This window comes from Pseudophryne corroboree, chromosome 1 (genome assembly GCF_028390025.1).
Source record: "Pseudophryne corroboree isolate aPseCor3 chromosome 1, aPseCor3.hap2, whole genome shotgun sequence".
In the NCBI taxonomy this organism is placed as follows: domain Eukaryota; kingdom Metazoa; phylum Chordata; class Amphibia; order Anura; family Myobatrachidae; genus Pseudophryne; species Pseudophryne corroboree.
In genome coordinates this window covers 75,423,326-75,436,976 of record NC_086444.1, presented here as the reverse complement: position 1 = coordinate 75,436,976, position 13,651 = coordinate 75,423,326, and the positions used below count along the sequence as shown (strand labels likewise).

The window sequence follows — 13,651 nt, the reverse complement described above, 5'->3', positions numbered from 1 at the left end:
CCACTGGGAGTGTATTTTAGCTTAGCAGAAGTGTGAACGAAAGGATCGCAGAGCGGCTACAAAGTTTTTTGTGCAGTTTTAGAGTAGCTCCAGACCTACTCAGCGCTTGCGATCACTTCAGACTGTTCAGTTCCTGTTTTGACATCACAAACACGCCCTGCGTTCGCCCACCTGCGTTTTTTTTCAACACTCCCTGAAAACGGTCAGTTGACACCCAGGAACGCCCACTTCATGTCAATCACTCTGCGGCCAGCAGTGCGACTGAAAAGCTTCGCTAGACCCTGTGTGAAACTGCATCGTTCGTTGTAATAGTACGTTGCACGTGCGCATTGCGCCGCATACGCATGCGCTGAAGTGCCGATTTTTTGCCTCATCGCTGCACAGCGAATGAATGCAGCTAGTGATCAACTCGGAATGACCACCATAGTTTTTGAGGTTGAAAAAAGACAATTTGTCCATCGAGTTCAACCTTTTAGTCTTAAAATATTGCAATATAGGAGATCACTAATTTTAACTTTGGTGAATGTTTAACTGTTATGTCCATTCCTCTTTTTTATTTTTTATAGTTCTTTTATTTTATTATTAAAGTGCATCATTTACCCATCATACCCCTGAATATCCTTATCCATTAGGAATTTATCTAGCCCATTCTTAAAAGTAGTGACCGAGTCCGCCATCACTACTTTCACAGGCAGGGAATTCCAAGTACAGGTTGAGTATCCCATATCCAAATATTCCGAAATACGGAATATTCCGAAATACAGACTTTTTTGAGTGAGAGTGAGATAGTGAAACCTTTGTTTTTTAATGGCTCAATGTACACAAACTTTGTTTAATACACAAAGTTATTAAAAATATTTATTAAATGACCTTCAGGCTGTGTGTATAAGGTGTATATGAAACATAAATGAATTGTGTGAATGTAGACACACTTTGTTTAATGCACAAAGTTATAAAAAATATTGGCTAAAATTACCTTCAGGCTGTGTGTATAAGGTGTATATGAAACATAAATGCATTCTGTGCTTAGATTTAGGTCCCATCACCATGATATCCCATTATGGTATGCAATTATTCCAAAATACGGATAAATCCCATATCCAAAATACCTCTGGTCCCAAGCATTTTGGATAAGGGATACTCAACCTGTATGTATTGTCCTTACTGTGAAGAAACCCTTCCGTTTCAGAGTGCTAAATCTCTTCTCCTCTAACCTAAGCAGGTGTCCCGTGTCCTTTGTGGAGATCTTACCAAAAACAAATCCCCTGCTAGCTCTGTGTATTGATCCCTTATATATTTGTAAATATTAATCATGTCCCCTGTTAATCTCCTTTTTTCCAGTGTAAACATACCCAGCTTAGCAAGCCTTTCCTCGTATTCTAGCATCTCTATCCCCTTGATCAGTTTGGTTGCCCGTCTTTGAACCTTTTCTAGTTCTAGGGTGTCCTTTTTATAGTATCATGCCCATAGTTGTGCACAGTATTCAAGATGTGGCCGCACCAGTGATTTATACAATGGGAGTATAATACTCTCATCCCTTGCATCAATTCCACGCTTTATGCATGCTAATACCTTGTTTGCCTGTTTTGCTGCATTTCTACTTTGGGTACTACTGCTAAGTTTGTTATCAATGTGAACACCTAAATATTTTTTCAGTACAGAATCTCCTAGTTTCTCCCCATTTAGTATGTAGGGAGTGTTTCTGTTCTTGCTACCAAAGTGCTTTACCTTACATTTGTCTATGTTGAACCGCATTCTCCATTTTGCTGCCCATGTTTCTAATCTAAATAAGTAGTTCTGTAGAGACTTAAGGGGTATATTCAATTAGAGTCGAAAGCTGCCGTCTGTCGAAAAGACGGCAGTTTTCGACTTTTTAAGGTCTATTCGTAATTCGACCTATCCAGTCCCTGCTATTTTTATTTGACAAGTCGGGGAATTCGACTTGTCGAATAGTACGTGAATCGGCGGTATAGTTGCCGATTCACGTACTTTTGAGGGAAACGGGGCCAAATTCGACAGGATTTGGCCCCGTTTCCGACCATCTCAGTCCGACATAAAAAATGTCGGACTGAGATGAGGGACCTTAGAGGAGCAGAGGGGGGAGAGCCGCGGGGAGACGGGGACAGCCGTGGGCATACAGGGGAGAGCAGCGCTACAGCACTGCACTGCAGGAGGATGTGTCACAGCCGTGCCACTCACGGCAGCGTCCACCCGGCTCCAGCAAGTGAGGTCACGCTTGCTGGAGCCGGGTAGAAACTGCCGTGAGGCCTGGCCGTTGTGAGACATCCTTCTGCAGCGCTGCTGTAGGGCTGCTCTCCTCCGTCTGCCCGCGGCTGTCCCCGCTGTTCTCCCCCCTCTTCTCCGCTCACAGGTCTCATCTCAATTCAACTTTTTTTCAAGTTGAATTGAGATGGGATAGAATAGGGGTTGTCGGATCCATTCCGACAAATGCATGTCGGAATGGATCCGACCCTAATTGAATATACCCCTTAGCATCTCCCTCCGAATTTATAACCTTACACAGTTTGGTATTGTCTGCAAAAATTGACATTGTACTCTCTAGACCTACATCTAGATCATTTATGAAAATGTTAAACAATAGTGGTCCAAGTACAGACCCTTGTGGCACACCACTTAGTACTTCAGTCCAATTCAAAAATATTCCATTTACCACCACTCCCTTTTATCCAACCAATTTCTAACCTAAGTGCACATTGTGCTCCCTAGCCCAAGTTCTCCTAATTTGTATATGAGTCTCATGTGCGGTACAGTATCGAAAGCTTTGTCAAAATCTAAAGAGATTACATCCACCTCTGTACCCTGATCTAGGTTCGCACTAACTGTTTCATAAAAGCTTACAGTATTAAGTTAGTTTGACATGCTCTATCCTTCACAAATCCGTGTTCCTATTAATAACTTTATTATTAATAGGAACCAATTAATTTTTATTATTGTATTGTGCTCTCACACTGAATGGGTTTAGGGGCCCATTTATCAACGGGTGTTAAAAGTTGTTGTGAATGATAAAACTTGTTGTATATGATTAATGGTGCTCCAGCCAATCGGCTCCCAACTGTCATTTTTCAAACACATGACAGTTGGGAGCTGAACACATGACAGTTGGGAGCTGAACACATGACAGTTGGAAGCTGATTGGCTGGAGCACCATTTATCATATGCAACGAGTTTTAACACTCATTGATAAATAGGCCCCTAATTCAGTAGAACTGGAGCTACTGAGCCTGATTTTAGGGGTGCACGCAGTTCTAACTTTGACGTAACAGTGCGATTATTGGCTACCGCAAATGCGCAAAATATTCTGTAATCCCATACGGTAAATTGAGTGTACGCACAAATATGGGAATTCTGGTATCAGAATTGGCGAGGGATAACCATGGGCGTTCCTGGGTGGGGATTGGTAGGTGAAATGAGCACAAAAAATTTCTATTCTGTGGGTGCGTTAGGTGAGTGTCGCCAGCGTGTCAGTGAAAGCAGCCACGTTCTCAGACACAGAGCCGCAGCCCCGGAGGCCATGTTCCAGCAGAAACACTGCACCTACCAGAGGGCTGGTACAAGTGGTGATGGTGGACGCGATGTTGTGCAGCAACGCTAAAAAAGTGGGTGTCTCAGGGCTTTCACCCTTAGGTGCACGTTATCACGCGAGGGAAGGCAATAAGTAGGATGTGCATATTATCACTGTCGCGGCTCTGCAAAAAGAAGCAGCAACGGCTCCACAATAGTGTGCACCACGGTATAAGGCCCACTGTATATTACATGAATTCACGGCCCTTTATATTAACTTTACATATATGATGTTTCATTTGGATTGTGGCAGTAAATAGCTTCCCATCTGAACTGTGCAGAGGAAATCAACACGTTTGTATGGGTTGGGGCTGAAACGCCGGCAAACAGGAAGTCGGTGATCAGAATACCAACCTCGGCATCCCGCTGTTTAGAATCCTGACATGAGTCGGGAAGCAATCTACTCCTCACCCCCTACAGCCTCATACGGGTGTAGTATGGTATGCCGGCAGCCGGGCTCCCGGCAGGCCAGCATACCGGCGTCGGGATCCCGACCGTCGGCATACTGACAGCTGGGCAAGCGCAAATGAGCCCCTTGCGGGCTCGCTGCGCTATTTATCCTCCCTCCAGGGGGGTTGTTGGACCCCCAAGAGGGAGAAAAGATGTTGGTATGCCGGGTGTCGGGATTCCAGCGCCGGTATACTGTGCGCCGGGATCCCAACAGCCGGAAAACTGAAGACCACCCCCTCACACTAACCCTCACCAGTGGTGCCTAGGCTAATGTGATTATAGCATTTCCCACAAGCACCATCAAGCCACAACCCTAAGTATACACACTTGTATACTGTAGTGTAGGCTATGTTTGCACCCTAGGGGGCCCTAGCGCTGTCCCAGAGTCTACAGCACGTGCACAGATTGCTGGGAAAATGGTGCCGTGCCCACTTTCCCAGTGATTTTCCTACTGCGCATACGCGAAACACTGGGAAAATGGAACCGCGCCATTTTCACAGTGATTTCTGCAGAGTTGCTGCTGCGCCATGGGACTTCAGAGGTTAAGTATTAAAAATAATGGGTGCAGGGTGTGCGGTGTGGGCCGCCTGAACCCTGGGGGCCCGTGTGCACCGCAACCACTGCATCCATTATAAATACGTCAGTGATTGCAAAAAATAATATTAATAATACCTAGAATGAAGCAGTCAAAAAGTATCTATGTACCTTCAAATGCCTTCTTCTACAATGTATACTTATAAAAATAAATAAGATGATGTTTAGTCTTGAATATGCTCTGTGTATACTGCCAGACACTACTTCATGTTGCAAATAAAACGCTGCCCTGGGCCGTCAAAACTCACAGGAGACGGAATACGCCGGCATCTTGCTCATGGGGGGTCATTCCGAGTTGTTCGCTCGCTAGCAGATTTTAGCAGCATTGCACACGCTAGGCCGCCGCCCTCTGGGAGTGTATCTTAGCTTAGCAGAACAGTGAACGAAAGATTAGCAGAATTGTGAATAGAAAATTCTTAGCAGTTTCTGAGTAGCTCCAGACCTACTCACAGATTGCGATCAGCTCAGGCCGTTTCGTTCCTGGTTTGACGTCACAAACACGCCCTGCGTTCGGCCAGCCACTCCCCCGTTTCTCCAGACACTCCCGCGTTTTTCCCTGACACACCTGCGTTTTTCCGCACACTCCCAGAAAACGTCCAGTTTCCACCCAGAAGCACCCACTTCCTGTCAATCACACTCCGATCACTTCAACGATGAAAATTCTTTGTTCGGACGTGAGTAAATCTACTAAGTTTTGGGCTAAAATACTTACCGCATGCGCGCTGCGTACCATGCGCATGCGCATTTTTGCCTTAATTGCTCCGTTGCGAAAATCGGCAACGAGCTAACAACTCGGAATGACCCTCATGGTGCATTCCAATTGACTTTCTATTCACCTGCATGGGTGGTGCAGGTTGTAAGTAGAATATTTTTGAAATAATCTGACAGAATCTGTCAAAGTATGTATTCCAATGTGTGTGAGTAAGCATCTGAGGGACTAATTCAGATCTGATCGCAGCAGCAAATTTGTTAGCTAATGGGCAAAACCATGTGGGCTAATTCAGACCTGTTCGCTCGCTAGCTGTTTTTTGCAGCTCTGCGAACAGATAGTCGCCGCCCATAGGGGAGTGTATTTTCGCTTTGCAAGTGTGCGATCACATGTGTAGCAGAGCTGTACAAACAGATTTTGTGCAGTCTCTGAGTAGCCCAGGACTTACTCAGCCGCTGCGATCACATCAGCCTGTCCGGGACCGGTATTGACGTCATGAACCCTCCCTGCAAACACTTGGACACACCTGCATTTTTTCCAACCACTCCCAGAAAACGTTCAGTTGACACCCACAAACGCCTTCTTTCTGTCAATCTCCTTGCGAACGCCCGTGCGAATGGATTCTTTGCACAAACCCATCGCTGTCCGGCGATCCGCTTTGTACCCGTGCGACACGCCTGCGCATTGCGGTGCATATGCATGTGCAGTTTAGACCTGATGTACGAAAACGCAGCCTATCGATCAGGTCTGAATTAGGCCCCATGTGCACTGCAGGTGGGGCAGATGTAACATGTGCAGAGTGTTAGATTTGGGTGGGGTGTGTTCAAACTGAAATCTAAATTGCAGTGTAAAAATAAAGCAGCCAGTATTTACCCTGCACAGAAACAAAATAACCCACCCAAATCTAAAAGTGGCCATCCACTACTCAGACTTATCTGAACTGCAGATCTCATCAGATTTCTCTTGAACTCTCCCGGAAGCGTCCCGGGAATCGGATCGGATCCTGGCTTTAATTTTCACTACATTCACTTCAGATATATCTGATGCAATCTATCATGTGCCGACAGATCGCATCAGATATGTCTGATGAACACATGCTACATGCGATTGATCTGATGCTGCTGCTGCCGCCGCGTCCTGTGGTGGGTGGGAGTGGTCAGGGAGATGCCAGTCAAGTGACGCTTCAGATGAATCTGATCAGATACATCTGAAGTAAAAAAAACACTCCGATGTGCACCTGATTTCTTCAGATTCAGATAAATAGTTGGGGCAGCCTCAGAGATCTGTAGTTCAGACAAATCTGACACGGGAGTGCGCATCGGATCGAAAGAGCCATCCGATGTGACACTTTTCTTCAGATTTGATGGTTAGAAGCGTCGAAATCTGAAGAAAACTGCCCAAATCGGACTAGTGGATGGGGGCCTTAACTCTCTCTGCACATGTTATATCTGCCCCACCTGCAGTGCACATGGTTTTGCCCATCATTAGCTAACACATTTGCTGCTATGATCAACTCTGAATAAGGCCCTGAGTCCGAAACTACTCCTGGGACACTCCCATAAAACGCCCATAAGAATGAATGTCTGTGTACGTCTGCATAGCCACCTCTCAGTCTGTACAGCTCAACTGGTCCTACACTAACACCGAAGGAAACTTGTGCCGTACGACTTCAGACGCATACGCAGTAACAAAACTTATATGAGCATTGCGTCCGACTAAGCCCCATAGCCTTTATATGCATACAGTGCTGTGATGTATATACATCACCATGCATGACATACCGGAATTGAGAGTAGACTTAGATTTAATAACACGGAATGGTTCAAACGCATTAAAGTGGATTAATTTCTGAAGATCTGCCAGAACTACATGTACAGTAGTAGTGCTAAGAATGCAGAACAGTAATACCTCCTCTGTCTGCCATCTGAATGCTGATGGTTGTATAGTTGGACACAATTGTCCTATAGTTGAAAAAAAAAAATATTAACATAGCAGGTTTTAAATAGTAATGGGTCTCCTTGCTGTATAGTCTATACACCGAGTGTGGTAACGGGGGTGGTGGTATGGATGTCCCTTACATGTATGGAGCAGTGCAGACTGTCAGTCATTCCTGGGTGACCGTTTACAAGTATCCTGCCAGCTAAAACGTCAATCCCTCATAGCGATGCAGTTATGTAGGTTAGTCATTAACCCGCACAGTATTTGTTAACGGTTAACACAATATAAGCTACTGTGACCTTGTACCTCTCAACACACACTTACCTACTTTTGAAAAAGCATGTCAGGGAGATTGTGAAAGTAACACCTATCAGCGCGGGCGCATACTGCTACATCGGAGAAGTGTGTCATGAAAATGACTTACATCCAAATGTAAATGAGCCCAAAGTTAGTAAGATCTATTTGTTGAATAAAATACACTGATATTTTGCAGGATTTGTTTGTGTATTGTGTTTTACAAGAGCTTCCATATACTGTAAGTGGCCATAGGGATCATTGTGCCTTATAACCAATGCACGGAAATGGCACTAATGATCCCATTTGAATGTATATAGCTCTGATTTATTTTTCCCCCAAGAATGTAATAGCTGTATAATGGGGGGTCAGGTGCAATCAGGGAGATTGCTGGACTTTTCAGGGAGTGAGGGAGATTGCTGCCATTTCAGGGAGTCTCCTGCAGAATGAGGGAGGGTAGGCAACTATGTCTCAACAACAACAAAAAATTCACAAAGGTAAAGAGAAGTTCTGCAGCAGTCACCGTATCCTGTGAATGAAACATTATTCTCTGGTTTATTTGGACTATTTTTTTTAGTTATTGGGGGTATTTTTTACTTTCAATTTTTTTATAAATAATTTCTCTCTTCAAAACAGCTTTTCCGTGAAGATCTGTAATTTCCAGATTATTCAGATGTGAGGGAGGAAGGAATATTGGGGGTCATTCCGAGTTGATCGTAGCTGTGCTAACTTTAGCACAGCTACGATCATTCACACTGACATGCGGGGGGACGCCCAGCACAGGGCTAGTCCGCCCCGCATGTCAGTGCCGGCTCCCCCTGCAGAATTGCAAAGGCATCGCACAGCGGCGATGCCTTTGCACTTGAAGAGTAGCTCCCAGCCAGCGCAGCTTTAGCATGCTGGCCGGGAGCTACTCCTCACTCCCCGGCTCGCAGCGGCTGTGTGTGATGTCACGCAGCCGCTGCGGCCCGCCCCCCCCCCCCCCCCCCGTTTGTTGCGGCCATGCCTGCGTTGGCCGTACCACGCCTACGAAACGGCGGCCAAACGCCGCCGTTCCGCCCATTTCCGCCCAGCGAATGCCTCTGCCTGTCAATCAGGCAGAGGCGATCGCAGCCCTGCAACGGCCTTCGGCACATGCGCAGTAGAGACCCGTTCGCTCGGCTGCGAAAAACAGCAGCGAGCGAATAAGAATGACCCCCCATTACCTCCAATATTGGTCCTCACGCAGGCTCTTACTGGCCCATAGGGGCACAGGGGAAACCACCGGTGGGCCCCACCCTCTTTGTTATACATTATGCATATGTTACACATTATACTGCACAGTACTATGGCGTATTCTCTACAGTGCATTATTGTTATTCATCTGGTACATTATCATACATGCACTAGCAGTATTTGTATATATATATATATATATATATATATATATACTAGAGATGAGCGGGTTCGGTTTCTCTGAAACCGAACCCGCACGAACTTCATGTTTTTTTTCACGGGTCCGAGCAGACTCGGATCCTCCCGCCTTGCTCGGTTAACCCGAGCGCGCCCGAACGTCATCATGACGCTGTCGGATTCTCGCGAGACTCGGATTCTATATAAGGAGCCGCGCGTCGCCGCCATTTTCACACGTGCATTGAGATTGATAGGGAGAGGACGTGGCTGGCGTCCTCTCCATTAGAAATTAGATTAGAAGAGAGAGAGAGATTGTGCAGAGTCAGACAGAGTTTACCACAGTGACCAGTGCAGTTGTTGTTAGTTAACTTTTATTTATTTTAATATAATATATCCGTCCGTTCTCTGCTATATCCGTTCTCTGCCTGAAAAAAAACGATACACAGCAGCAGCCAGTCACACAGTGTGACTCAGTCTGTGTGCACTCAGCTCAGCCCAGTGTGCTGCACATCAATGTATAAAAGGCAAAGCTTATAATAATTGTGGGGGAGACTGGGGAGCACTGCAGGTTGTTATAGCAGGAGCCCCCAGGAGTACATAATATTATATTAATTTAAAATTAAACAGTGCACACTTTTGCTGCAGGAGTGCCACTGCCAGTGTGACTAGTGGTGACCAGTGCCTGACCACCAGTATAGTAGTATATTGTTGTATGTATTGTATACTATCTCTTTATCAACCAGTCTATATTAGCAGCAGACACAGTACAGTGCGGTAGTTCACGGCTGTGGCTACCTCTGTGTCGGCAGTCGGAACTCGGCAGGCAGTCCGTCCATCCATAATTGTATTACAATATATACCACCTAACCGTGGTATTTTTTTTTCTTTCTTTATACCGTCGTCATAGTGTCATACTAGTTGTTACGAGTATACTACTATCTCTTTATCAACCAGTGTACAGTGCGGTAGTTCACGGCTGTGGCTACCTCTGTGTCGGCAGTCGGCAGGCAGTCCGTCCATCCATAATTGTATTATTATTATTATAATATATACCACCTAACCGTGGTTTTTTTTTCATTCTTTATACCGTCATAGTGTCATACTAGTTGTTACGAGTATACTACTATCTCTTTATCAACCAGTGTACAGTGCGGTAGTTCACGGCTGTGGCTACCTCTGTGTCGGCAGTCGGCAGGCAGTCCGTCCATCCATAATTGTATTATTATTATAATATATACCACCTAACCGTGGTTTTTTTTTCATTCTTTATACCGTCGTCATAGTGTCATACTAGTTGTTACGAGTATACTACTATCTCTTTATCAACCAGTGTACAGTGCGGTAGTTCACGGCTGTGGCTACCTCTGTGTCGGCAGTCGGCAGGCAGTCCGTCCATCCATAATTGTATTATTATTATAATATATACCACCTAACCGTGGTTTTTTTTTCATTCTTTATACCGTCGTCATAGTGTCATACTAGTTGTTACGAGTATACTACTATCTCTTTATCAACCAGTGTACAGTGCGGTAGTTCACGGCTGTGGCTACCTCTGTGTCGGCAGTCGGCAGGCAGTCCGTCCATCCATAATTGTATTATTATTATAATATATACCACCTAACCGTGGTTTTTTTTTCATTCTTTATACCGTCGTCATAGTGTCATACTAGTTGTTACGAGTATACTACTATCTCTTTATCAACCAGTGTACAGTGCGGTAGTTCACGGCTGTGGCTACCTCTGTGTCGGCAGTCGGCAGGCAGTCCGTCCATCCATAATTGTATTATTATTATAATATATACCACCTAACCGTGGTATTTTTTTTTCTTTCTTTATACCGTCGTCATAGTGTCATACTAGTTGTTACGAGTATACTACTATCTCTTTATCAACCAGTGTACAGTGCGGTAGTTCACGGCTGTGGCTACCTCTGTGTCGGCAGTCGGCAGGCAGTCCGTCCATCCATAATTGTATTATTATTATAATATATACCACCTAACCGTGGTTTTTTTTTCATTCTTTATACCGTCGTCATAGTGTCATACTAGTTGTTACGAGTATACTACTATCTCTTTATCAACCAGTGTACAGTGCGGTAGTTCACGGCTGTGGCTACCTCTGTGTCGGCAGTCGGCAGGCAGTCCGTCCATCCATAATTGTATTATTATTATAATATATACCACCTAACCGTGGTTTTTTTTTCATTCTTTATACCGTCGTCATAGTGTCATACTAGTTGTTACGAGTATACTACTATCTCTTTATCAACCAGTGTACAGTGCGGTAGTTCACGGCTGTGGCTACCTCTGTGTCGGCAGTCGGCAGGCAGTCCGTCCATCCATAATTGTATTATTATTATAATATATACCACCTAACCGTGGTTTTTTTTTCATTCTTTATACCGTCGTCATAGTGTCATACTAGTTGTTACGAGTATACTACTATCTCTTTATCAACCAGTGTACAGTGCGGTAGTTCACGGCTGTGGCTACCTCTGTGTCGGCAGTCGGCAGGCAGTCCGTCCATCCATAATTGTATTATTATTATAATATATACCACCTAACTGTGGTATTTTTTTTTCTTTCTTTATACCGTCGTCATAGTGTCATACTAGTTGTTACGAGTATACTACTATCTCTTTATCAACCAGTGTACAGTGCGGTAGTTCACGGCTGTGGCTACCTCTGTGTCGGCAGTCGGCAGGCAGTCCGTCCATCCATAATTGTATTATTATTATAATATATACCACCTAACCGTGGTTTTTTTTTCATTCTTTATACCGTCGTCATAGTGTCATACTAGTTGTTACGAGTATACTACTATCTCTTTATCAACCAGTGTACAGTGCGGTAGTTCACGGCTGTGGCTACCTCTGTGTCGGCAGTCGGCAGGCAGTCCGTCCATCCATAATTGTATTATTATTATAATATATACCACCTAACCGTGGTATTTTTTTTTCTTTCTTTATACCGTCGTCATAGTGTCATACTAGTTGTTACGAGTATACTACTATCTCTTTATCAACCAGTGTACAGTGCGGTAGTTCACGGCTGTGGCTACCTCTGTGTCGGCAGTCGGCAGGCAGTCCGTCCATCCATAATTGTATTATTATTATAATATATACCACCTAACCGTGGTTTTTTTTTCATTCTTTATACCGTCGTCATAGTGTCATACTAGTTGTTACGAGTATACTACTATCTCTTTATCAACCAGTGTACAGTGCGGTAGTTCACGGCTGTGGCTACCTCTGTGTCGGCAGTCGGCAGGCAGTCCGTCCATCCATAATTGTATTATTATTATAATATATACCACCTAACCGTGGTATTTTTTTTTCTTTCTTTATACCGTCGTCATAGTGTCATACTAGTTGTTACGAGTATACTACTATCTCTTTATCAACCAGTGTACAGTGCGGTAGTTCACGGCTGTGGCTACCTCTGTGTCGGCAGTCGGCAGGCAGTCCGTCCATCCATAATTGTATTATTATTATAATATATACCACCTAACCGTGGTTTTTTTTTCATTCTTTATACCGTCGTCATAGTGTCATACTAGTTGTTACGAGTATACTACTATCTCTTTATCAACCAGTGTACAGTGCGGTAGTTCACGGCTGTGGCTACCTCTGTGTCGGCAGTCGGCAGGCAGTCCGTCCATCCATAATTGTATTATTATTATAATATATACCACCTAACTGTGGTATTTTTTTTTCTTTCTTTATACCGTCGTCATAGTGTCATACTAGTTGTTACGAGTATACTACTATCTCTTTATCAACCAGTGTACAGTGCGGTAGTTCACGGCTGTGGCTACCTCTGTGTCGGCAGTCGGCAGGCAGTCCGTCCATCCATAATTGTATTATTATTATAATATATACCACCTAACCGTGGTTTTTTTATACCACCTAACCGTGGCAGTCCGTCCATAATTGTATACTAGTATCCAATCCATCCATCTCCATTGTTTACCTGAGGTGCCTTTTAGTTCTGCCTATAAAATATGGAGAACAAAAAAGTTGAGGTTCCAAAATTAGGGAAAGATCAAGATCCACTTCCACCTCGTGCTGAAGCTGCTGCCACTAGTCATGGCCGAGACGATGAAATGCCAGCAACGTCGTCTGCCAAGGCCGATGCCCAATGTCATAGTACAGAGCATGTCAAATCCAAAACACCAAATATCAGAAAAAAAAGGACTCCAAAACCTAAACTAAAATTGTCGGAGGAGAAGCGTAAACTTGCCAATATGCCATTTACCACACGGAGTGGCAAGGAACGGCTGAGGCCCTGGCCTATGTTCATGGCTAGTGGTTCAGCTTCACATGAGGATGGAAGCACTCAGCCTCTCGCTAGAAAAATGAAACGACTCAAGCTGGCAAAAGCACAGCAAAGAACTGTGCGTTCTTCGAAATCCCAAATCCACAAGGAGAGTCCAATTGTGTCGGTTGCGATGCCTGACCTTCCCAACACTGGATGTGAAGAGCATGCGCCTTCCACCATTTGCACGCCCCCTGCAAGTGCTGGAAGGAGCACCCGCAGTCCAGTTCCTGATAGTGAGATTGAAGATGTCAGTGTTGAAGTCCACCAGGATGAGGAGGATATGGGTGTTGCTGGCGCTGGGGAGGAAATTGACAAGGAGGATTCTGATGGTGAGGTGGTTTGTTTAAGTCAGGCACCCGGGGAGACACCTGTT

The 13,651-nt window shown here is 44.7% G+C and overlaps 1 protein-coding gene and 1 long non-coding RNA gene across 2 annotated transcripts in view; one reads left to right on the top strand and one right to left on the bottom strand.

Moving 5' to 3' along the window:
- AGXT2 (alanine--glyoxylate aminotransferase 2) overlaps positions 1 to 13,651 on the top strand; it is a 131,815-nt gene that overhangs the window by 558 nt on the left and 117,606 nt on the right. The gene's annotated exons all lie outside the window — the stretch shown is intronic.
- The window catches only part of LOC135056052 (uncharacterized), a 192,885-nt gene that overhangs the window by 98,635 nt on the left and 80,599 nt on the right, over positions 1 to 13,651 (bottom strand). The gene's annotated exons all lie outside the window — the stretch shown is intronic.